Here is a 25,075-nt window from a genome sequence, read left to right on the forward strand (position 1 = left end):
TTTTTTTAAAAAATAAAAAATTAATCATTTTTTCGATACAAACAACAACCGCAAAAGACACATACAACAAAAATATAATAACAATAATAACACAATTTGACAATTCAGATTTGAATACACTGATATACCTATGACTACACCTTTTTAAACAATATTTTCCCACCTCTCTCTCCTCCCTCTACTTCCCACCACTATCCGCCTTATCGCTTAAATATTCATCAAAACAAATTGCTGTATCTCAACAAGTAAAGATCCGGACACCCCCAAAGTTGTTGAGCTATTTTTAGGAAAACTCCAAAATTCTTGAGTTTTTTTAAGACAAAGTCCATTTTTTTTACGGAAATGCCCCAAACCCGCAATTTCTCTGTTTACTTGCTGAGGATCCAGGAATTCCCCCCAGATGTTGCTTCTGACTTTGAAATCCTGGTCATGCCCGGATGTATGGGAGCCCTAATATTACATATATAACTTTCTATTTGCAATCATCCAAAGAAGAAAGGTCAAACAAACATACATATTTTCAAGACAAATGGTGCAAAGCATCAAGTTAGGTAGGTTATATTTCTTAGCCTTCTTTGGTTCTGGAGATATCAGCAGTGGGAAGTGGATGTGCTGCGCTTTGCTGGCTCACTGTCCTTCCATAGCACATAGACAATGGCGCAAAGGAAAGATATTGCTTATGAACGACCCAGATTTTGTGACATGAAATTACAGCGCAAAATTCCCACTATTTTCCAAGCTGATGGGGTTGCAAATGGATTTTCCCCTGAAAACAATTAACACTGAAATGAGCGCTAAACTTCCACTCCTTTCCCTAGCTTTCCAGGAGTGGCTTTTACATTGTGTGAAAGATAAAACACAGAAATTAGCTGGTAAGGAAATGTCAGGAAAATGGAACAAAGTGCCCTCCGAATGCAGCCTGAGTTATCTAAAAAGTGGAATTCCTCTTACTCTCTTCAATCATGTATTTTTAAATAAAAAACCTGACAACTTGTCTCTTGTTCTTGCAAATTCTTCTTGCTGTTTCCTTTGTTATTGATACTGGGTCGATTGAGCCTTGTTTTAATTTGGATTTAATGAAATTAAATGACACCACACATATACATGTGGAGAGGCTTGATCTTTTCTTCATTCCACAGCAATCTAGGTATTCAGCCACCTAATGACTGCACAGAAAACATCATGTCAGCCATACATGGCCTTTGACTGTCATTCCGAAACTCATTTTCGCCACCAGGAAGATGAACTCTTATTAGTGTGAATATGGAATTCAAGTACTATTTGCAAGTTTTAAATGTACGTAGCACTTTACATTATGTGGCAGCATGGCACCAATTATAGAACAACTGTTACCTCAAAGATCTAATAGACAGGAGGCGAAGCTAAGAATTTGGATACCAGATGAAATGTTCCCCTTAAAAAATGCAAAAGGATTTGGTTATAGGCACCAGATATGATATCCTTCTCCACCATTTTTTAAATTACATTTTTATCCCTTCCTTCCTCTAGTTCAAGGTGGCATTCGTAATTCATTCATTTCCTATTTTATCCTCACAGAAATTCTGCATGGCAGGATAGGCTGAGAGATGGTGAAAGAGCAGGGATTTGAACCTCCATCTCCCCAACACTTGAACCATTAAAAAAAATGGCATAATTTGAATACAGTGGTACCTCGGGTTACATACGCTTCAGGTTACATATGCCTCAGGTTACAGACTCCACTAACCCAGAAATATTACCTCGGGTTAAGAACTTTGCTTCAGGATGAGAACAGAAATCGTATAGCAGCGGTGGGCGACAGCAGGAGGCCCCATTAGCTAAAGTAGTGCTTCAGGTTAAGAACAGTTTCAGGTTAAGAACGGACCTCCAGAACGAATTAAGTTCTTAACCTGAGGTACCACTGTGCAAATCATTCCCCAAGGCCACCAGTGATTTCTTATCTATCCCCTCTCCCTGGCTAACAAACATGGCCAAGTCCTTTCAGTTTGGTTGGCATCTCACTGCCTAATTTATTAAACGTATCTCAAATATTATGGGAAAAATACTACATTTACACACAGATTATATAATGCACAAATTGCTATTATTTATTCTATTTATTTACCACCTTTATCAGAAGATCCCAGGGCATTATACAACATTAAAAACACATTACAGAACATAATGATAAAAACATAATTAAAAAAACCCACATAATGACAGACAGCCTAATAATAAAATAGTCATCATAATAACAATCCTCTCCCCACACTTTTGCACGTCATAGACTACTTAATGGCTAAAGGCCTGGATAAAGAAGAATGTTTTTGCCTGGTGTTTAAAGACATATAATGATGGTGCCAGGCAAGCCTTTCTGGGGAGCACATTCCACAATTGGGGAGCCACCACAGAAAAGGCCCTCTTGCATGAGGGGAGGTGGGACGGCTGTTCTGTCCTATCCGTGCTGGCAGTGGCAGGATGGGTTTGCGACAAGGTGAACTGATAGCAAGGGTGAGGTGTCAGCACTGCCCTGATCTTGCTTCAGCCTCACCCCAACCCACCCACCAGTGGTGGGAGAGGGGTCCTTGTGCTCTGCCTCACCTCACATGCTAGTGCTGCTGCTGCTTACATATATAAGTGACAATACATGGAATGTAGAAAGCCACTTTATACTGAAACAAAATAGAAAAATTCCTTCCAGTGGCACCTTAGAGACCAACTATGTTTGTTATTGGTATGAGCTTTCGTGTGCATGCACACTTCTTCAAATAAAAGTGTGCATGTACACGAAAGCTCATACTAATAACAAGCTTGTTGTTGTTGTTTATTCGTTCAGTCATGTCCGACTCTTCGTGACCCCCTGGACCAGAGTACGCCAGGCACTCCTGTCTTCCACTGCCTCCTGCAGTTTGGTCAAACTCATGCTGGTAGCTTCGAGTACACTGTCCAACCATCTCGCCCTCTGTCGTCCCCTTCTCCTTGTGCCCTCCATCTTTCCCAACATCAGGGTCTTTCCCAGGGAGTCTTCTCTTCTCACGAGGTGGCCAAAGTATTGGAGTCTCAGCTTCAGGATCTGTCCTTCCAGTGAGCACTCAGGGCTGATTTCCTTCAGAATGGAGAGGTTTGTTCTTCTTGCGGTCCATGGGACTCTCAAGAGTCTCCTCCAGCACCATAATTCAAAAGCAATTCTTTGGCGATCAGCCTTCTTTATGGTCCAACTCTCATACATCACCATTGGGAAAACCATAGCTTTACCTATACTATACAATAACAAGCTTAGTTGGTCTCTAAGGTGCCACTGGAAGGATTTTTTTAATTTTGTTTCGACTACAGCAGACCAACACGGCTACCTACCTGTAACAAAACTTTATACTGAGTCAGACCACTGGTCCAACTAGTTCAGTATTATCTACCAGGGGTGCCAACTTGAATAAAATTTTGTGGGGGCCCAGGTAAGCCCTGCTGCACAAAATCGATCACACGACATGGCACACACACACACACACACACACACACTCTATTTGAATGGCAATGCCCATCAACATTGGGGCCCCCACCCCCCTCAAGTATTTTATTGGGACGGGCCGAAGGGACCTCGGCCCCTAGGAGTTGGCTCCTCTGTTATCTACACAGACGACAGCTGCTCTGCAAGATTTCAGGCACGGGTCTCTCCCATCACGATGTGCTCCCTTACGAAAAGGAAGAAGGTATAAGAGGAAATGAAGGAAAATGATGGGGGAAAGGTGGAGGAAGTTCAGTATAAATGCTGTATAAATAACTTATCAATTAAAATAATGCCTAATCATGCTTAATAATAATAATAATAATAATAATATTTATACCCTGCCCATCTGCCTCGGCCTCCCCAGGCACTCTGGGCAGCTCCGAAAAGAATATTAAAAACACAATAAAGCATCAAACATTAAAACTTCCCTAAGCAGGGCTGCCTTCAGATGTCTTTTAAAAGTCAGATAGTTGTTTATTTATTGACATCTTCAGATATCTATCTATCTTCAGATAGTTGTTTATTTCTTGGGAGGACGTTCCATAGGGTGGGCGTCACTACTGAGAAGGCCCTCTGCCTGGTTCCCTGAAACCTCACTTCTCTCAGGGAGGGAACAGCCAGAAGGCCCTCGGAGCTGGACCTCAGTGTCCGGGATGAACAATGGGGGTGGAGATGCTCCTTCAGGTATACTGGGCCAAAGCCATTTAGGGCTTTAAAGGTCAGCACCAACACTTTGAGTTGTGCTTGGAAACATACTGGGAGCCAATGTAGGTCTTTCAGGACCGGTGTTATATGGTCTCGGTACCTTAATGGTGCCTTAGTACCCTGGTAATAATGATAAAAAGGTATCTCTTTAGCCTTCTCTGTGGCCCATTGTTTATTCTTGAACAGCTACTCCAGAAACAATGTCCGAGCCATTTCCACATAAAGCAGGCCTTAAGGTGAACCTCCTAACTTGGCAATATGGGATTCCTACTTAACAGTGCAAGTTTGGAAATGGAGAGTTGTGTTGTTAAAAATAAGAGCAGGAAGAAATAGCACAAGAAAGGGGCCCTGGGCTAACCTTCAGATGAATCTTTGATAGAATGACATAGACAATTATAACTTGGTACAGTTCTTTGAGCCATATGTTGGCATTTCACAGGAAATAATATCCCTGATAGATAATTCTATAAGATGGTAAAAAAAACAAAAACCAGAAGGCAGCATTCTTGATTGAATAAGACAGATGTTTTAGCCATTCCTTCAGGAGAAAATGGGGCAAAGGGCCTGACCCTGGTGTCACTGCAGTCAGTAGAGAAGATCCCATTGGAAGGAGTATGTTTTGGCTCAATTATAAGGTAGAAAATGCCTTTCATTGGTGCTGCCATCCACTTTCTTTTCTCTAGACCTTATGCTGCTTCTTGCTCTGCATATTGACTCCCCTATTCCACTCTGGCTAAACATGTTATCAAATCAGCAAACTAACAAATATTGTGTTCTTTTCTTATTTGAATAAAGGAGCCCCAGACGAAACCTTACTAGCAGAGTGTGGGTGTTTCCCAATTGAGCATTTATCCTGATTTGCTTGCAGGGAGGTTAGACGACACTGGCTATTTCATGAACAGTCATTCACACAATGTACAATCATCACACAATCATCAAATTTGCGGATGATACAACAGTGGTGGGGCTCATTAGTGAGAACGATGAGACTGCTTATAGGAAAGAAGTACAGGGGTTAATTCAATGGTGTAAAGAAAACAATCTTATGCTTAACACCAAAAAACCCAAAGAACTCATAATTGACTTTAGGAGAAAGAAAAGTGTATTTTTACCATTGCACATAAATGGCGAGGAGGTGGAGAGGGTTGGTAGTTTTAAATACCTGGGCATTTACATCTCTGAGGACCTCTCATGGACTGCAAATATTAATATGGTTGTGAGGAAGGTGCAGGGGAGGTTGTATTTCCTGAGAATGCTCAGGGGACTGAATCTATCTCAGCACCTACTTCTGTCCTATTATCACAGTACCATCGAGAGTGTCTTAACCTATAGTATATTATCGTGGTATGGGAGCAGCTCTGAAACGGATAAAAAAGCTTTACAGAGAATAATTAAAATTGCCCAGAATGTTATTGGGCTCCAACTACCAACCCTGGATGAGATCTTCACGTCTCGCACTTTGAAGAAGTCACACAATATCCTGAGAGATCCCACCCATCCTGCTCACAACTTCTTTGAACTGTTGCCTTCGGGCAGAAGATATAGGACAATGAAAACACGAACCACACGCCTTCTGAATAGTTTCTATCCAAGAGCTCTGATTGCACTAAATAATGATCTCAGGGCCAGTTGCAAGAAATAGCAAGCAGGGAGTAGGAAGGAATGAGACAGGTTTTTAGGTTATGTTATGCCTTTAAATAGGTTATGTTACATTCTGGAGTATGATATGTTTTTATAGATTATGTCTGAATAGGATGAGAGTGTTGGAGATACGTGCAAATGTGTATGTGAACCCGGTCTTTGGGTGGGTGTTTGATTTTCGTTGTTGTGTATACTGTGTATATACGGACAATGACAATAAATTTATCAAATCAATCAATGAAACAGGAAAAAAATGGCAAGGAATCAACATGTTACAAAGAGTTGAGATATGGTTTCAAGTTTCCACAAGTATACAGACAAATTAATTTAATTTCAGTATTTTGTTTGGCCTTTTGGCACAATGAATAAACAATGATTATGCTAAGGCGGAAAACTGTTATTCCTCTTTGCCAGTTGGACAGACTGGAAAGGAGAAGCGTTCATAAACTACAGTCCCACTGCCCACTGTCAAGAGGAATGCCATTAACATTAACCATCACTTCCCATAATGTATAAGGTAATTTAATTTATAGCCACAGATTAAATATAATCATGGGTGGCTAAACTCAGGAATATCCATATCACGTTATTTTCCAAGTGCAAATTGGCTGAGACTTACCTTTTGTATTTGATTATAACCTCTAGCTTCCTTTCAAAATGCTAAAACAATTGCCAAAGATATAGTTATCCACAGCAGTCACATATGACCTTTCTTTGAGTTTTTAAAATCTGGTCGTATGGAAAAGATAATAAAATAGCACAATGATTCAGAAAAAGAAGCTGGCCTCTTATAGGTGCAGTCTGCATTCTTGCAATCTGCAACCCCACCTCACCCAATAAAATAATATTATTAACTACAGTACATTTTTAGAAGCACCAACAGGACTGGGAGGTCCACAAAGCCTCTTGACTGGTAACCATCTGTATTGTCACAATATTTGTGTGCAATGATGCTTCTAAAATGTTGGGCCCCACATCTTCAATTCTTGACACTGAAGGCCAAACAAAACCCGATGTGAAACATATACCGTATTTTTCGCTCTATAAGATGCACCAGACCATAAGACGCACCTAGTTTTTGGAGGAGGAAAACAAGAAAAAAAAAATATTCTGAATCTCAGAAGCCAGAACAGCAAGAGGGATTGCTATGCAGCGAAAGCAGCGATCCCTCTTGCTGTTCTGGCTTCTGGGATAGCTGCGCAGCCTGCATTTGCTCCATAAGACGCACACACATTTCCCCTTACTTTTTAGGAGGGAAAAAGTGAGTCTTATAGAGCAAAAAATATGGTAATTGGAAACAGTTTTGTTATAAATAAATAAATAAATCCACAAGTTTGGGGGGCAATTTTCTTTTGAGACTGCAGCACACAGGAAGAGAGGAAGAGAATCTAACAGAGTAATCCAAACTTGTAGCTGGTGAGGCTCTGAGGAACAGCAGAGCTACCGCTGCATTCATGTCCTGGCCATTCATGGTGGCAGCTGGGGGGCAGGCAGCCCAGGTCCTAAACCTGCCATGAGAGCAGCTTGAAGATCAGAAGACCCCAGGCCAGCTCATCCCTGCCCCACCCTCAGAATGCTCCATTTCTGCCTGTCCAGCAGGGAGGAGGGGACCCCCACATGTGTTATTCCATTGACACTGGACAGTGGATGGCTGGCTGAGCCAGCAGAAGTGGAAGAATGCCTCTGCTCAGTTTGAAACCCCCACAACTTGTTATAAAGTGGTGTGTGGGCTGAACCCTCAATCCTTTCCACTTCTGCTGTAGTCCCGATGAAAACCATACACCTGCTTGCTCTTATTTGCCCTAGGGGGAAAAACTCCATTTGACACCAACATTCAAATGAAGCTCAAGGCTGCTAAAAACGCCCCCAAACGCCACAGAAATGTTAAATACATAACATCCTATTCCAGCCCTGATCATTTATGTCTATCCAACAATCCCTGTACGTCAAGCAATCTTAAAAACATGGGGGTTGTTGCAAATGTGGTGTATTCTAAATATGTATTTGGTGGAAATTTAGGGTTGGACTGTTAGCTAATTTGCACCAACCAGCCAATTTCTGCCCAGAGGTTTGTTAGCATCTTTTAAATGCAGGAATGGTTTATCATGTCCAAATAGACTGCAAAGGCAGAAGGGAAAATTCTGTCCTTTGCTGAGGTTAATCACCTCATCTCTCACTTCCTGTTTCCTTCCAGCCTTTGGGAGCAGCTGCCTCCCAGCACCTCCCTCTGCAAATATTAGTAAACATGCTAGAAGACAATTCATGTTGTCATCTACCTAGGCACCCTAGGATTAATATGCAAATAAGGCAGCTGAAGAACAGGCCGCAGCAGCAGCGCTAATGCTCTAAGTGATCTTTCAGTGTAATTAGAATTTGTTTCATCACACTAATTTGACATGGCAAATTAGTGTAGCTAAGAGAAGGGTCTTTTTTTTGCAGAGCTGGGGTTCCAGTGTGTACACAGAAACTTGCCAGCAAGTCCACCTGCTCGGGGGAGTTGTGTAACATGTTCGGGAAGCGACAATTAGCAAAAGCCCTAGAAAATATCAGTTTGTTTTATTTTTAATCTGGTAACTTGATAGGTTAGATTTCTTCCTGCCACCAATTTATGTGACGGCTCAGAAAGCTTAGCACGCAGGAGAAATCCTTCATTGCTGAGGGTAAGGTACGGTGTTCTGCAATTATACACATTTTAAATTAAACCTGCTCCAACTCTTGGGTGCCGGCGCATTAGTGCTGCCTCAGAGAAGACAGCTCTATGTCCTCATGTCTTCATGGTCTCAGACAGGTACAAAATTCACTGTAGCCCAGTGAGCGGCATTGGTTTAGCAGGACAAAGGGATCATGGGTTTGGTCTGCCTTTTGGTGTGACGTCTTTATTTGTCCTGTTCAACCAGTTCTTGAAAATTAGACTGCAGATCTAGAAACCTTTCTAAGGATGGGTTCTTGCCCTGTGGATAGAGGATGCCTTCCTTCCTTCCTTTTCCTTCCTTCCTTCCTTCCTTCCTTCCTTCCTTCCTTCCTTCCTGTAAAGCTGCTTGTGACCCCTCCATTGCACCAGGTTTTTTCCCCCTTTTTTAACAATGGGTTCAGGAAGCTACTACATATCAATTCCTTTAGCTTTACAGTGGTCCATTATATGCCTCCACAGGAGTTCTGGAGGGTGGCAACATGAGAACGGGCCTTTTTAGTGGTGGCTCCCCACTTGTGGAATGCTCTCCCCAGGGAGGCTTGCCTGGCACCATCGTTACATATCGTTACCAAGTAAAAACATTCATTTTTCACCAGGCCCTTGGCTTTTAACCATATATGACCTTTTTGTGGGATGTTTTAATGTCATTTTTCTTCTTTATTTATGGTTTTAATTCAGATATCCTTATCAGAATTGGCCTCATGGGCTCAGTTTGACAGGTTGTGTACCTGTCAATCTCTGGGCATCATATTTACAGTGGTGTGTGAACTGGGACAAAGGCACACCAAAATTCCCAGTTTGGACATAATGCTAAGAAAGGGACTGTAGTTTATTGCTCTCACTTACAGTGGGAGAGGAGCACAGCAGGAAAACAATCTCTGTGTTCACAGTAAATCATTAATTATAGTTTACCAAGATGTGCAAATTGTGTTTTCAAAAGTCTTACGTTCAGAAGCTGAATGCAACTTCGTTGCCTTATTCTTGGCTTATTGTAAGAAAGTCTCTCTAACTTTGTTGACTTTGGTTTTCTTCACTTTCTATCTCTGTTAATAATAATGTTTGAAAGTGACACATTCTAAATAGCTCCATTTGTTGCTATGAGCCATATGGCATGGCCAAAAAAACGGCATAGTCAAAACAAATCAAATTCTAAAGGCAACTGCAGACATTCAAGATTCGAAGACACTTTTGGCATCGTGTGTGTGTGTGTGTGTGTGTGTGTGTGTGTGTTTTAAAAAAGACCAGGGAAAGCTTGGGCTGGTATGATCAACTCACTGAAAATACATTTCTTCAAAATCTCCAGGATTTCATTTAGCAGTTTCACAATGAACAGAACTGAAACAAGAATGAGACCCCACAGGATTCCAGAAGGTGGATCCTGAGGAGTTTCTGTCAGTTGTTACCACCGTCTCTTCCTGCAATGCAAACATCTTGGGCATATCTTATTGGGCATTGCCTTTCATCTGAAAGAAGTCCTGAGAGGAGCAGGGGACAAGCTGCAGCCAGTCAAACTTGGCTAAGCGGTGCGGTGCTCATCTCTGCTTTCAGGCTGAGGGAGGTGGCGTTTGTCCACAGACAGCTTTCCAGGTCATGTGGCCAGCATGACTAAACCACCTTTAGCACAACGGAACATCATGATGAGTGCCAGAGCACACAGAAACACCATTTACCTTCTCGTCACAGTGATACCTATTTATCTACTTACACTGGTGTGCTTTCGAACTGCTAGGTTGGCAGGAGCTGGGACAGAGCAACACAAGCTCACCCCGTTGCGTGGATTCGAACCGCCAGCCTTCCAATGGGCAAGCCCAAGAGGCTCAGTGGTTTAGACCACAGCTCAGGGGTTCTGCTTGCAGGCTTCTAAGAGGGAGTGCTTTTTTAAAGAAAAAAAGGTGCTGGTACTCACAGTACAGTAAGTGCCACATTTTTAGCATTTTTTTTTGGGGGGGGGGGAGTGCTGGTACTGTGTACCCATGAGGACTCCCAGAAAAAAGCACTGCTCAGAGGCATCTGCCTGGCAGTACATTCTGCCCCAAAGAATCCTGGGATCTCTTGTTTGTTAAATGTGCTGTGAATTTTGGTTGCATGTCTGCTTTAAAGGTATGGTGTGTACACAGTCTAGAAAGCACAATACTACTACAACATGATGCAAACAGAAGCCCCCCCCCCCGAACTTCTCTAACATACAGTGGTACCTCGGGTTACATACGCTTCAGGTTACAGATGCTTCAGGTTACAGACTCTGCTAACCCAGAAATAGTACCTCGGGTTAAGAACTTTGCTTCAGGATGAAAACAGAAATTGTGTGATGGTGGCGCGGCGATGGCAGGAGGCCCCGTTAGCTAAAGTGGTACCTCAGGTTAAGAACAGTTTCAGGTTAAGAATGGACCTCCGGAACGAATTAAGTTCTTAACCCGAGGTACCACTGTACATCAGAATTTACATGAGCATATGGTCAAGTAAAAATTGCCAATGGCTTCAAATTCAAAAGTAGTCCCAAAGATGATAACATGATCCCAATTAACCCATCCCACCCCCATTTTTAATGCCTCAGTCCAAAAGGCCAGTCAAAGTTCTTCCGAAAGCAGTGACAGAACTTGGGACCTCAAATTTCAGTGGTGCCCTGCGTGATGCCTAAATTCGGTGCCACTTTACTACTCCAACTCCGAAATAATCATCGTGACGTTCCCTGAAGCACCCCCAAGGCTCTGCTCCCAGTGTGACCAAACCAGCCGAGCTCCCCTGAATTCTCCTCTTCTGGAAGCAGCTCCCTTATGAAGGTCCTGAGGGTTGGAGGGTAGGGCAAGTCAGTCACCTGATGGCAAACAGCCCCACCCTCAATGACTTCTAAAACCAGATTCACCAAGTGCAATTTCTATTCCTGATGAGAACATAACAAGTATGATATATTGGGGTTAGTGCTGAGAGACTTGGGTTCTCTTGTTGGCCTGCTAAGTTCACGGGCTGACCTTGGCCTAGTCGCTATATCATGACCAAACCTACTTCTCAGGGTTGTTGTGAGGATAGAATGGCATCACTCAAATATATTTCACCTTGACTTTTAGAGGAGATGGGTAGGTAAAAAGTTTTTTTTAAAAAAAAACCCACCCACATGCTTGTATTAAAATGGATTTTTCTCCTCTGCTTTTGCATAGGAATATACAATAAAAGCCAAGAGATCCTGCCTTTTATGCTTTCAGTGATAGCAGTACTAGGCCACTCCTTGTTTCCATTTAAACCAATTAATGCCAGCCTTTCTGCCAAAGCAAAGCTATGGACAGCCCTCGCCCAAGAGAAGATCAATTGCTTTTCAAAACACCCCTAAAAGCTGCTTCAGCCTGACAAAGGAAGCTGATGGGCTCTCAGAAGATAAGGCTGCCATATTTTGAAGAGCAAAAAAGAGGACTCTTTGCAGACTCTCCTTTTAAATACCCCTACTAAAGAGGCTGGGATGCAGGTGGCTCTGTGGGTTAAACCACAGAGCCTAGGACTTGCCAATCAGAAGGTTGGCGGTTCGAATCCCCACGACGGGGTGAGCTCCCGTTGCTCAGTCCCTGCACCTGCCAACCTAGCAGTTCGAAAGCACAACAGTGCAAGTAGATAAATAGGTACTGCTCTGGTGGGAAGGTAAATGGCATTTCCATGCGCTGCTCTGGTTCGCCAGAAGCGGCTTAGTCATGCCGGCCACATGACCCAGAAGCTGTACGCTGGCTCCCTCGGCCAGTAAAGCAAGATGAGCGCCACAACCCCAGAGTCGGTCGCGACTGGACCTAATGGTCAGGGGTCTCTTTACCTTTTACTAAAGAGGCTATAGAGGCTGTGATATATTGCCGAGGGGGGCAAGAGATGAGAAGAGGAAATCAAGTCTTCAGCCACCAGTTATGTCTATGTCTCATCCAGAAAGTATAGCCAGAAACATTTGGGCAAATTTTTTAAAATCTACCCGGACAGAAATTTTACCACTGAAAAAGAGGACATGTCCTGGAAAAAGAGGACACATGGCAACCCTATCAGAAGATTGACATGTTATTGCAGCTAATACTGCATGCTATATAAACCCTTTTCTTTCTTTTTTTGGAGAAAATAAAAAGGACGTGCAGTTCCGAGGCTGTTTGGCTGAGAGAGTTAAATAAACATATGATAACAACACCAATCAAACCACTTTGCTTAAAGCCTGCAGAGTCAATCTGCTTCTGACTGAGGAGCTACCAGCCAGCAAAGGCAAGCTAATTAGACACAGTCAAACACTTAGGCAATCACACCTTGCGAATGTAAGCGTCTTCCTGTCATTTGGCAAGTCTCTCGGCTGCCTCAGAGCGTGAGACAACAAATCCCCTGCAAACCAGTTCCTCACTCTCCCCGTTAGTGCGATCTAACAGAGCACAATGGCTGGAGGTGAAAGGTGGCCGTCTAGTCAGGTAATGACAGCGGTCTCGAGCAGCCCACACGGGGGAAAAAAAGAGAGTGGCACTTGTTTAGACTAGCCTATTTGCACCTACCTACAGAGGGCCTTTTTAATGTAATTATTAGCCTCTGCGGCCCTGCTTAGGGTTTGAAAATAGCATTCATTTTCATCTCTCCTCGGCGACTGCCGCTCGCTCCTCTCCTATGCCGTCTCAGTCACCCCGTCTCCAAAGCAGAGGCGGAGGAGGAGAAGAGGCTGAATTAACAAGAACAAGTTGGCGGGTGAGTTATGTGACAACAACAACAGCTAAAATGGAAAAAGGAAAAAAAGAAAAGAAAACATAACCCAAAGCATACAAGATTTGACAATCTATATTTTGATCACTCTGCCAGCATCGAAATTGTTTTCTTTGCTACGGAGAAGAGAGGCCACAGGAATAATTCAGCAGCATAGGGGGAAGAAAGCATCATAGGTTGTGTGTCTTGATATATTTAACCGATCTTCAGAATAATCCACAAGCTCCCCCCCCCCCCCTAGTATTTGTAGGTGGTTTGACACACTGTGCACATGGTTCTTATCCTGCTATAGAGTGTTAGGGGAGGGGTAGTACCCCGGTGAGGAACACCTCTTGCTCCTTCTGGGGTGGTTTGTCCTCACCCTGCGCTCAGCTCTCACCTGTGGCTCCTAGAAGCTGTCAGCATGCAACAGCAGCCATACCCCAGAAACAGCTTCGACTGGCCAGCTGTACCAGGAGATGGAGCCAATGGGTCTCAAACCCTTGGTGAGTTAGGGACTTCCCCTGCATGCGAAAACAGGCTCTGGCAGATTGAGTGGATGAGATCAATAGTGGGTGCAACAATCAATAAGGCGATTTCTGCACGTGCAGCAGAGGGAAGTGAGGACAGACGGGGCTCTTCAACCTGGGAGGAGAAGAAGAAGAAGAAGAAGAAGAAGAAGAAGAAGAAGAAGAAGAAGAAGAAGAAAGAAGAAGAAGAAGAAGAAGAGGAGGAGGAGGAGGAGGAGGAGGAGGAGGAGGAGGAGGAGGAGTTTGGATTTGATATCCCACTTTATCACTACCTGAAGGAGTCTCAAAGCGGCTAACATTCTTCTTTCCCTTCCTCCCCCACAACAAACACTCTGTGAGGTGAGTGAGGCTGAGAGACTTCAGAGAAGTGTGACTAGCCCAAGGTCAGCCAGCAGCTGCATGCGGAGGAGCGGGGAAGCAAACCCGGTTCACCAGATTATGAGTCTACCGCTCTTAACCACTACACCACACTGGCTCTTAACCACTACACCACAAGGAAAACTCTGATACTAAACCTCCACTGCCTTGTGGGATATTTTTAGGAGAAGAAAAGGCTAAGGAGTGAATCCCACACAAATTTGGAGTGGAGTCCCTATGACGGTTGGATGGCATCTTGTACGCCTCCTTCCAGCAACTCCTGCAGCCAAGCTGATGCTGAACGTATTACTCTGCTTTCCTTTGTAGCTCATCAATGAGGCTGAGAGTGGGGTCTTGGGCAGCCCAGGACCTCCACACACACTGCCCAGGCTTATACCCCAGGGTGGTGCTAACACAGAGGTTTGACTTCATTCCTGGAGGTGCACTTCATTGTCTCTTGAGACAGACAGATGCCAACAACAGAGCTGCCATTCTGACCTTGCCCACTTTCTGTTCATTTCAATAAGGAATGTGTAGCAAAAGGCCATCTTGGCTTGTGCTTGGATGTAGCCTCCAGCCATGGACCTTTCCACTGGTTTTCATAAAATCATAGAAAGGTAGAATTGGAAGGCACCCCTAAGGTCATCTACTCCAACCTTGGCAATGTAGGAATTGCTGAAGCGTTGATGATAGATGGCTACCCAACCGCTGCTTAAAAACATCAAAGGAAGTCCACCACATTCTGAGGGCGTCAATTCCACTGTTGAACAGCTCTAGCTGTCAGAAAGTTCTTCCTGATGTTTAGTTGGAATCTCCTTTCTTGTAACTTGAGTCCATTGCTTTGGGTCTTAGCCTCTGGAGCAGGAGAAATAAAGCTTGCCCCATCTTCCATAGGACAACCCTTTAGACATTTGAAGATGGCTATCATCTCTCTCCTCTCAGTCTCCTCTTTTCCAGGCTGAACACACCCAACACCCTCAACCGTTCCTCGTAAGGCTTGGTTTCCAGACCCTTGATCATCTTGGTTGCCCTCCTCTGCACATGTTCCAGCTTGTCAATAGCCTTCTTAAACTGTGGTGCCCAGAACTGGACACTGTATTCCAGGTGTGGTCTGACCAAGGCAGAATAGAGCTGTACTATTTCTATTGCTATTCTAGCTGTTCCTGTGCCAACATCAATTGGGCTGTGTATCTGTTGCCTGTAGCCTTCTTTGAATATGCATCATGCAAAAGCCTTGCTAAAACTAACCTCATCTGGGACAGGGTGTTTTTTTGTTGTTTTTTTAATAAGCAGCACTTTGGAGCCCACTGTATGCACACTGGCTTGAGTTCCACAGCAGAAGAAAATGGGTTATATAATAAATAAATTAACAAGATGATCAGTATGATTTGCTCTGCAGTCAGACTGTCCCATGTTCAGCTCCCAGCCTCTCCAGGTGGGTCTGGGAGAGAACCCTGCCTGAAACCCTAGAAAGCTACTGCCAGTTCATGTAGACATGAACTGAGCTAGATGGACCAGTGATCTGACTTGCTATAAGGCAACTTCCTACATTTCCGTCTGAATTGTGAATAGATGGTTATGCTTCACAGCAGATTGATGAAAGTCTTCTTTCCTTCTAAATCTGCTGGAAAAGATAGACCACACTCTACACCCTTGCTTAGCGGGGGGGGGGGGGGTCACAGATAGCTTGCTCTGCCCTACTTAACTTCAAAAATCCTATGCAGCTAGAAGCAATATTAACTCAGTCATTTCCAGGGCTGATTCAACAATGGTGGCTACTGGACTCATCAAGAAGTGCATCTCTAAGACACAACAGTCTTTTGATTTTTACTCATCACAAAGAAGCGAATGAAAGTTTTCCATGTGCAGAAGGTGACTAGACTATCAGTTTAAACTTTCTTCAGCAATGGGGGGCAGTGTCCTCCTCTGCTGGACCTGAGGATGACAGGCTTACCTAGGGGACATACAGGAAGCCATGTGGCACACATAGTTTTGTCTCCCAATAGCTCATTGCCACCACTCTGCCTAGCACCTTCTTGCTGTCCACTCAGTCAAGTGCTGAAATGCAGCATCAGTCATAGTGGTGTGCAACACATGAACAGAACAGAGCAACACCTGAATATGCATGATACCTGCTGAACTGTGGGGCTGCCCCTTTGCCTGCTCACCCAGCAAGCAGCCTTCCTCATCAGTGCTGCTTGTGATGCATTGGGACAAGGCAACGAGATGAGATAGCCAGTAGCAAGCAAGCATCACTGTTGCCACAAGTCCTGGCACTGGAGGATAAAAACCTCTTGGTCAGGGGGAATACCACTGCTGTCCCTAGCATCTGCTACCGGAGGTGGTCATGATAGGACCAGCCCATCCTCAGAGGAGAGAACATCTCCAGAGCAATGAGCTACACAGAAACATGGGTGGCAGTGGTCTTCTGATGGTGGGTAGTTCTTTCTTGCCCTTAGATATTCTAAAAGAAATTATATATATATATAATAGCAAAAGGTGCTTCTACTTTTAATTCTGGTGGAGAAGAAAAAAGATAGATTCAACTTTCTGATTTTGGGGCACACTGATTTAGACCCTCTTTCTTAGCAAAGAAGAATTGATGCTAATCTGCAAATGATAATGCTGTTCATAACAGCAGGGGAGTGTTAAGACCAGTAGCTGATGTGCTCCTGACTGCTCTGTATCCAAGGCACACCAGTTATGTAGCGACCGGAGAGAAGATTCATTCTGCAGTGGTGCACCAGCTATGGAATGCTCCCACCACTGATATCTGCTTGCTGTGATGACTTTTCAGCGCTAACGGAAAACCTACCTATTCCACCAGGCTTTTTGTGTGGCATTGATAACATTTTGACGATGATGGTTGTTATTGCTACATGTGCTATGATTTTACAAGCTCGTTTTATTTTCCTGTTTATATTTGCATTGGTTGGTTTAAATGTAAAGTAATTTACTCCACACGGTGATGAAGGGCAAGTTTTTTTTTTAAAAAAGAAATAAATAAACAAGACATTCACTTTTAAGGCTGCCATACATCCGGGATCTCCCAGACATTACTGGGATAGTCTGGAGGGTTTTTCTGAAAGACAATGGTTTGTCCTGGATCTTTGGCAAGGAAACTGAAAAATCATGACTTTTTTGGCATTTTTGTAAATAAAAGGGAAGCCCTATTCACTTCATCTCCCTATCTAATGGAGATTTATTTTCTTTGATGTGCTAACAGATTGAGATAGAAAGATGGAGTATCCATCGACAGCGGGCTTCATCAATGGGGTCTCGAGGAAGCAGGATGGATGTCATATGTATTGGTGCCCATAATGGTTAACTCATGCATAGCATACTATAATCAGGCATTATCTCCTCAGAATGTATAACTCACAATGCCAGGAGACACTAATGGCTATATCAACCCTAAATTATGATTCTTGATGTGTGTTTTTTAAAACTTGGCCCATAGAGCTTCAGAAAATAAATATTTTTGCCACGTGGCAGTGGTTCTGAAGTAAATATGTCCCGCTGCTCTGATCTTACATCCTGTCACATTAATGTTTCAGAGCACTCAATATAAATATTAAAACTAATAGCTTCTCTCTGCAGCGATTACTCCATCATTCCTTGAAATCATCATAAAACATTCAAAGCCTTTTAGAACATTTACACACTCGAATCTTATGGTGGAGAAAGGAGACTAACAGAGCACAGCTCGCAAGCTTAAATAATAGTGAAAAGCTGTTTATGGAATATGCTTTATTTATTCATCATTTTGAGTAAAGTTTCAGTTGTGATGGGGGGGGGACTCAAAGTATAGCTGTCAAGGGAAGAAGGCTGAAGTATTGCTTTTCTATAGACTGAGGAGTTGTTTAAAAAGAAGTGGGGGTGGTGGGAATGGAGAGGAGAATAAAAAAAACCCCTAAAAGTCCACAAGACTCTTAGTCCAAGGTCAATCAATCTTAGGACTGTAGGTACGTAAACAGCTAATGGATTGTAAAGACACATACTGGTGTTATGAATTTTTAAAAAGCGACTCTTCAGGACAGACCCCTATAAATCAATGATGACTTATTGGCTGGATCAATTATGCAAACTTTAAAGCATTTAATGACAGGTAATGAACAAGTCTCAAGAGGGTCTGCCAGCCAACAGTATTTTGCAGTTGTAGTTACAACTCTGTAAGTGAAAAGGCTAGGTGGGAATCTGTTCCCCAGAATTAATGAAGATGATGACTTGCACTTCTTTTTGTAGACAATCCTTGCAAAGGTATAAAAAGGGGCTACTTCAGGGCCATATATAGAATTTGCTTTACATACCGTGAATGATTATTAAGGTCAGCAGGTCCCTTCAACTTCTCTTTTCTAGAAGGGGCTACTAAAATAACAAAATGTCTCTCAGAAAATGACATGCGTGCAGGCTGCTTTGATACATGTAGTGGGAAACAGCTACTGGAAAAGAAGTTTGACTTCATAGTGAGAATCCATTGCAGCAGACCCTAAAATTAAAGTTTGCCTTCTTAGTGAGAATCCATTGCAACAGACCCTAAAATTAAACACAACAAATAAGATTTTGACAACCCAATGGCAAATGCAAGTCAAATTCACTTATAGCATTCACTGAAACAAGATGTGGCAATAGTCACTGTCTTAGATGGTTTTAAAAGGAGATTAGGAAAATTAATAATAATAATAATAATAATAATAATAATAATAATAGAAGGAAGCTTGGCTATAAGGTAGGGTGGCCAACATTGTGCGCTCCAGATTTTTCTAGACTACAACTCCCATCAGTCTCAGCCAGGATGACCACATAGGCTATCCTTGCTGAAAGCCAAGACTTGATGGCTAAATTGCGCCCTCGGGTTCTGGGGAAGGTTGAACTAAATTGAACTCTCTAACTTGCAGCTGTTGGGGGTGGGCAAGCAATGGAAGAGGGAGGTTGCCTTCATGCAGTGCTTGTGGACTTCCCAGAGGCACAACTGGCTTGTTAAAGTTGAAAACATGATGCTAGACTCTTCTTATGTAATGAGCTGACCGGCTCGATAAAACTCTGGGCTTTGCTGCCTGCCAAGGACTGCAAAAACAGTCCTGCGGGGTTGTTAAGTGGGTTGCATTCATCTGGGTGGGTCACAATTTGTGTATGCCTGCCAAGACCTCTGAAAGACAGCATGTTCCTTTCCCTTCTTGATCTGTTCACCATTCCCTCTCTTACAAAAATGAGCACCCCCAATGATGTCCTTTTGTCTTTCTTTGTGCAGGGCAGCCGGAGCTATTTTCCCCTTCATGTTGGCTTTCTTATTGACCTCTTGACATTGACTTTGATGTTGTTCGCAAGGACAAAGTTTGAGAAGCCCCGAGCTTAATGAGCTGACAAAGTGTTCTGCTTCAGCATTGCATAAAGTAGGTTGAATGCTATTATTATAGAAACATTAGGGCAAAGCTAGTGGCATTACTGTACTTAAGTTTCTTATTACAGTGATTATTCAGTAAAAAGATAGAACCTTTTTTTGTAAATTGTTGAACTTAATTTGTACGTCATTCCCAACATTAACCTTCCATGCTGATGCAATTTGAGGATAATTCTCTAGATTATCAGAAGGCGCAAGTTAAACAAAGGGTTTAGGAGCAAGAAGTGGTCCCTAAGACAGAAGCAGAGATGCCGTCTTGCTAGAGTCTAGGCTAAGGATGAGACCTGTTGGCTGAATCACTAAAGTGAAGTATCTGAACGCTCCCACTGTTTGCTCTTGTTTCCAGGAGAAGACAACAAAATGAAAGAAGATTGGATTTGAGGAATCAAAGTATAAAGGTTCCCGCAGTGGAGCAGAATTACTTTAAAACAGGGTATTTCTATCCCCTGGCTATAATTCTCGTAGAAAGAAATAGAGTTCAAAAAATAAATAAATCTTGAAATATCCTAAAGTGTTCGTAATGAATCTTGGCTGTGCAAATGTGCCGCGAAGGGGTGGGGGGAATGCATTGCGATCTACTGCCGGCAAAAAACAAATTATTGTAAAGTTTTCTTAGGGACTGATTGTAAGGGAGAACTTTGCTCATGTTGAGGAGTACTGTTGCTCTGTCAGTAGCCCATTGATTGTAGGCTGGTGTGTCTTGTTCTTACCATGTGCAGAGACGGCGGGATCAAGCTGCTAGTAAGGGAAGCGTTTGCTTTTGATGTGTAGCCCTCAAAGTTCTACAAAGGCATCCAAGGGGAAACCACCAGAGAAATTTACAAGAGTAGGGAAAGAGCCGAGAGATCTGTACTGATTAAAAACAACAGCAACTTTTTATTTATTGATCCGTCTGCAGATTAGGCTTCCTTGGTCAGTGTTTATTAGCGTTTCATCTGACTTGATACAGCCACTCCAGAAGCTCGGATCCATACGTTCAAAGTTTATCCAGTTCCACTGTGCTCCATAAATGCCCCCCATGTGCTCTTTGAATATTGTTTGCTGTAGTTGTCTGCAGTAGGCCTCAGCAAATGTTGCAAGCTGCTTTCTCTTCTGGCAGGGAAGGAGCAAAACGGTCCGGCACCAATGGCTGTGGTTGTCCTTTTGCCACCGACAAAAAAAAGGACCCTCCATTTCAAATGTTTGATGGTCCACTTGCCAAGCCCCCATTCCCTTTCGTGAAGCGAGGATGGGACCAAGGATTAGTGGTGGTATTCCCTAAACGAACACTGGGAAATAAAACTACTGGATAAATAGAAATGTCAATATTAGCAGAGGTTCTGGAGCTGTTGGAGGGATGGTTGCAAGAGGAAGCAGCAATTGCCGTCAACTTGGATGGCTTTAAAAGAGACTTAGGCAAATTCATGGAAGACAAATCCATGGCTACTAACCACGATGGCTATGCTCTGCAGTTGGAGACAGCAATGCTTCTGAATATCAGTTGCTGGAAACTGCAGGAAGGGAGAGTGATCTTTTGCTCAAATCCTGCTAACTGGTTGCCTACTGTGAGAACAGGATGCTGGATGAGATGGGCCACTGGTCTGATCAAGCAGGCTCATCTTATGTTATCATGTTCTTAATCTTTATACTGGTTCAGGAGGATGCCCTACAGATCATTAATTAAATTCATAGACTCACAAGGAAGGAGCCATAGCTCAAGGATAGAGCACAGGGTTTGCAAGTGGAAGGTTCCTGCTCAATGCCTGGCATCTTTGCTTGAAGACCAAGGTTTCCAGTAGGATCTATCTCTAGAAACCCTGGCAAGCTACAATCGATCAGGATAGAAGCAGGACCAGGCTAGATGGACTGACTTGTTTTGATGTGAACACCTCAAGTGTAGAAAACATGGGAGATTGGGGAAGGCTTTGGCAGAGCTCAGCAGCAGTAGCAGTTGAAGCACTAGTGGGAAACACCAGCCAATCCTGCAGGGAAGTTGAGAGGAGAGGAGGACTCCTTCCCTTGCCAGTAACTCTTGAGAATGGCAGTGGAGGCACAAGATGCTTTATGGAGCACCATGCAAAACTGTGGTTGCTGAATGGCTAGTTGTCCTTGATGACAGCAGCAGAACATGTGTAGACACTCAGCAACCATGCACAGTGCTAAGGTGACCCCTGCCTCCACCTCTGCCTCTCAATGGTTATTAGTCAGGTTATTAGTCATTACCCCCACCTAGATGAAGCCAGTTTGTAGGAGCTGTAGCATTGCCAGTGTGCTGCTCCTCATAAGTTGTTCTACTCCAGCTCCCATCATCCCTGAACATGCTAGCTGGGAATGATGGGAGTTGGAGTCCAGCAACAACTGAAGGGTATCACTTTCACTACCCTTGCAATAGTGAAACTAGGCTACTGATTCATTTGACTCCAGCTGCAATAATATATTAAAGGTAAAGGTAAAGGGACCCCTGACCATTAGGCCCAGTCGTGGCCGACTCTGGGGTTGCAGCGCTCATCTCGCTTTATTGGCCAAGGGAGCCGGTGTACAGCTTCAGGTCATGTGGCCAGCATGACTAAGCCGCCTCTGGCGAACCAGAGCAGTGCAAGGAAACGCCATTTACCTTCCCGCCGGAGTGGTACCTATTTATCTACTTGCACTTTGATGTGCTTTTGAACTGCTAGGTTGGCAGGAGCAGGGTCCAAACAACGGGAGCTCACCCCGTCGCGGGGGATTCGAACCGCTGACCTTCTGATCAGCAAGCCCTGGGCTCTGTGGTTTAACCCACAGCACCACCGGCGTCCCTAATAATATATCACCAGTGTCTTTTTAATTAAAATAATCTGCACATTTTTTCCCCCACTAAGGAAAACCTTTAAGTCCCATAAAGAATGCCATTTCCCCCCCCCCCACCCTCTGCTGCTAGAAAGGACAAAGCAGAACAGTGTTTTAAAATGTGACGAGGCAAGAAGAAGTAATATTTTCCGATTGCTTTATACTTTTTTTCCTCTTATCTAGATTGACATTACATACCACTCATAATTGTCTGTGTCAGAAGTTAGATCCATTCTCTGTGGTTGTCTTCTGGATGAAAGTTCTCCATCCTTCACCTGTCATGATTATCTCTTTGCAGCACTTGCAGCTGCACTCAAAATATGGTTGAATGGTTGCAAGGAGGGAAATATTAAAAATTGATCCACAGTTGGAATAAAAAAAATGTAATGTATTAAGACTAGGAGCAAATAGTGTAGCTTGTAATCTGTTGCTACCCAACTTGGTTTCTATTACTTCAAAATAAAACTATTGCATTTAAGGCTGTTGCTGCATACAGTTGATAATGCCAGGATTATTGGGGTGGGGTGGGGAGGTTGCTTGTATTTAGCTGATCTGAAAGGAATGTTAACTTCTGCTGTTAGAATAACTACCAAGCCTGCTCTAAACTTGATTAGTTTACATATAAGAAAATAAATATTTTAGATTAGGGTCAGCATTGCATCAAGGAAACAGCTCCTTGTCTTCCTATACAATCGTCAGAAACCTGGTGCACTCTAGATGCTTTGAACTTCAACTTACTCAGTCCCAGTCAGTGAGACCAATTGTTCAGTATTAAGGGACTTGACCAATGACACTGTGGGGTGGAGGAACCAGTTTGGAGAAGGCTGTCCTACAAAAACAAAATATTTCCTAATCTTGGTTGATATCTCCTTCAATTTCTAGGAGGACACTGTTGTAAAGGAAAACAATGTTGGGCTATTTTGCCAACCCAGAGTGTGCGCAGCGACTGGGGCATTGAAATAAAAAGCTGTCCGCAATATCTTTGCTTATTTTTATTTTCGAACATATAACAATCAAAAACTACAAGTCACCACTCCTCCTCACCAGCTAGCATACAAAACATTTGATCAACTTAAATACAGTTTTCAAATAACCTGCATTCAGTGCAGAAAGTAAACTCCCCCTTTAATTAGTCAAATTGTGAAGAGACCACAGATGTGCTGCCAAGCAGGTCAAAACTGCAATTATGAAACTCTGAGTAGCACCATTGGCCACCTCAAGATAAAGAAATACCCAACAAACAATACCAGCTGTTCTGGGTACTACAACAATATGTAAATGACTCAGCCTCAAGTCTGATTCTTGATTTCTTAAGTGCACCCACTCTGAGACACAAAAAGTTGGCTCCACTGTTTTAGATGATATGGGAATTAACTTAGAGTGTCTCCCAAGCAAATTGTTCCATCAGATTTCTGTTCCTCAGTTGTTCCATTTCTCCTGGCCTCTGATCACTTTAGCAAAGGCTACTTTCTCACCCTCCTGCCCATAACAGTTAGTTTACAACTATTTTAATTAGTTATCTACTTATCTATCCATCAGGCAAGGTACAACTAAAAGCAAGTCCAAATAATTGCAACAGAGTTAACTGCAAGGAAAACATGCTCAGCATTGTGGCCTTCATTCAACAATGGAAGTTCCAAATGGACAAGAATGATGAATTTATTGCAAACAGCCTCCTCCTGCATATACAGTTGTAATGTTCCTTGAAACCGCATTGGCTTTGCAAAACACATTGCACAATGTGAACCTTTAGAGCAGCTACAAAGCTTTGGATCAGAATTGTACAGCAGCTGGGTTGGAGTTTTCTTTGCAATAGAGAAGTATTTGTGACCATTTTTAATTTTTTTTAAAATACACATACATCAGCAATTTTAAAACAACCAGGAATTTTAATCCAACCACAGCTGAGCCACAGGTTCTCTAGCCATGACCCAAATGAACGAAACTGATTAGAAATTAATCTTAGAGATCTTATTGACATTTCCAGCTGTAGTTGCCTGAGAAACCACAATTGCTCAAACTACGCTGGAAAGCTTTCTGTCACCTGGTAATAATAGTAACTTCATTTTTTAAATATATTTTCAAAATACATTCTGCATATTAAGAAATTCTATTCTGTTGCAAGCACACACAGAGAGGTATGCAAGACATACCTTTTGAAGGCAGTTGGTGAATGATTCAGGGGCAGGTCTTGCCACTCTTGTGATGCAAAAGGAAGTGGAATAGCAGTGCAGATGGCAACAGTGCAGATGGCAAAAATGAGAACTGTAAAAATTAGCATTCAGTGCAAAGAGATACTTTTGAAAAAGAAATCATACTGAGCATAAGGAAAGCATGTATTGAGATGAAACAAACAGAGGTGGAAGCAACTAGTGGTGGGGACTCTATATGCCTAGTGAAAAATATCTGGTAGCAAACTGCAATCAAATGGCTGGCTGATAATCATCCAGAAATGTGATTGTGTGGAGGCGTCCTTATGTTAATACCTTTGATCGAGCTATAGTGAAAGGTTTCTTTCATGCTGGAAATTTTTTTGTCAGGTTTGGTATACAAAACATGCCCTTATTTCACAGTAGAAATAGCACCATCTTTTTTCAACATGACGTTTTAAGCTTTTCAGAATATTTTCTTCAAAGACTGATGGACAAAGTAATTTGACTGACACCAGCCTAGATTTCCCTGAGATTTAAAACTTGACAGTATCTATCTCTAGCTTGCAGTGGAAGTCTCCTGTGTGTTTCTTCTGACATGCTGAATCAGAAAAGCTTGCTCCTTTTCTT

This window comes from Podarcis pityusensis, assembly GCF_964106645.2.
Source record: "Podarcis pityusensis genome assembly, chromosome: 6".
NCBI classification, from domain to species: Eukaryota; Metazoa; Chordata; class Lepidosauria; order Squamata; family Lacertidae; genus Podarcis; species Podarcis pityusensis.